Source organism: Mus caroli, chromosome 1 (genome assembly GCF_900094665.2).
Source record: "Mus caroli chromosome 1, CAROLI_EIJ_v1.1, whole genome shotgun sequence".
NCBI classification, from domain to species: Eukaryota; Metazoa; Chordata; class Mammalia; order Rodentia; family Muridae; genus Mus; species Mus caroli.
In genome coordinates, this window is record NC_034570.1 from 33,328,766 (window position 1) to 33,331,232 (window position 2,467).

A 2,467-nucleotide genomic window follows, 5' to 3' on the forward strand; every position below is an offset into this window, starting at 1 on the left:
TGTGATGGCATGTATTGATAAACCATACATCGATCTATCTGTGCATGAATCAGTCAATGTGAAGACTATGCTGGAGATCAACTCCTCATTTTGAAATTGCAATTGAGGTATTTGGTGATCAGAGTCAGGATCTGCAAGGACAGACCTGGAGAAGACACATCAAGTTCACAGGGTGATGCTGTGAAGAGCGTTGGGTGTGTTATTCCAGCCCTCCTGAGAAATGGAGGCTTATGTGCTGCTTCACGGGTACTAAGGATTACTGATAGCTACAGAGGAAACATATGGACATTGCTGATGTACTGAAGGCATCTGCTTGTATGTTCCTGGAAGGGTCACATCTTCTTCTAGCAATGCTTATGGGACATGTTAACATCATAATTCTTTCTTGAATTCTCTTCTGAGTTTATTTGGTATGAATAACTTTGTAAAGAAGTGTGCAACTGTGAATTACACATTTAAAATGTTCTTAAGGTGTTAGAAGGAGCTGGTGAAAATATAGAAACACACAGGACAATCACAAAACAACAAATGCAAACAAACAGAATACTGGTCCCTAGAGAAAGGGATTTACAAAATTCATTTGGCACATACATTGTGAGTTTATTTTAGTTCATTTGCATTTGTAGTACTGGAAAATGTAATGTAGGTAGAAATGCATTATAACACATGGCCATGCATTACAATACATTGTAACCATTAAGCTACTCAAACAACTGGAATTCAGTTATTACTAGGTCTGAGTGTCTCCTTATGTCTAGAATTTGATGGGAAAACCATATTGCTGAAGACATCTCAAAGAGCATGGCGAAATCCATTAGGTACTGACCTGAAAGCTTTCATAATGCTAGCAGGTGCTATGTACAGTATAAAGGAGAAGATCCTAGCTGTGAACCCTGAGAGCTCCAATAATCCTTGGCCTGGAAGGGTATACTGCCCATTGACCCAATAGTGTCACAAACACTGAGGGAGTAACCAACAAATGACCCTCAGGGATCATTGTGGAAGAGGGGGTGGAAAGACCATAAGAGCTAGAGGTTGTGGGTTACTGTAAGAAAACTGTCTTCTGTACACAGTAAACCAGCTGCATACATGAACCAATGCCAGCTATGACAGTATGTATAAGACCCATGAACACTCAAATCAGATGTGTGTGTGTCTTGTGAGACTAGGGTTTTTGTTGTTGTTGTTTGTTTAGTTTTGTTTTTTTACTTTGGCTCCAAGATAGCATGTTAGGATGCCTTTACCCACAAGGAAAGAAAGGAAGGGATGTTTCCTCCTACAGGACTCTAAATCGGCAAGAAACTTTTGTAGAAAGCCCCATTTCTCCATTGTTCAGTTAGCAAATATAGTAGTCATTTCCTTATCCATAGTTTTGACTTCAAAGAATTGAGTTACTCAAGGTCAATTGCTGACTGAAATTATTATATGGAAATCCCAGAGGTGAATAATTGACCAGTTTTAAATGGCATATTTTCTTGAGAATCTTGACGAATTTTCACACCATCTCACTCCATCCTGCCAGGAAAAGAACATCTTTTGTCCCGCATATCCACACTGTGTATATTACCCAACATTAACCACTTAGTATCATGTCTATTCTTAGATTAACTGTTGCTGTATTGTAGTATCATGTCCTGTAACTTTTGCAATATTGTCATATTGTGTCCTGTAACTGTTGCAATATTGTAGCATTGTGTACCTGATAGCTTTAGTTCACAGGGGCCCAAAGGAAAAGAATAGGGCTGCTGGCAGTTCAGATATGCCATAGAGAGCTAACATGATTTATTAAGCAAAAAGATATGTCCTCAAGTCAATATGCACGGTAGAAAAGAAATCAAATGTTCAAGTTGCTAAGATCTATAGCACAGTAAGATGTGGAAAGAAGAGATCATTTGCATAGCCTTTGCCATCATCACTACAAATGCTCAATTTTATTATTAGCTACTACTGTCAACTCTTTACTGTATCTAATTAATAAACTAAGCTTTATCACAGTTGGAAAAAACATAGTTGTATAGCAGATATCAGTAATATTCAAGTATCGGGCAACCCTTGGAGTATTAACTACCATACTGAGTATTTCTGCCAGAAACGGGTTAACCTGCCAGGCTTAGATCCTGTTAGAGAGGAGCTTTCCCTCCCATTCAGGCTCAAAGAAGTATGGCTGGTAGTGAGCCAGCCAGCACTGCCTACCACACGAGACCAATGAGATCCTGTCTCACTGGCCCTGCTGTGAAGACAGCTTCATTTGCCGCCGTGTCCCTCTCCTACAAACTTCCTCAGCTGTACCAAATGGAAGCTTTCACCACTTCTCAGATGGCTTTGTTTGGAGTGTCTATTCACATTCTTTTTTTTTTTAATTTTTAATATTTTTATTACATATTTTCCTCAGTTACATTTCCAATGCTATCCCAAAAGTCCCCCATAGCGCCCCCCACTTCCCTACCCACCCATTCCCATTCTTTTG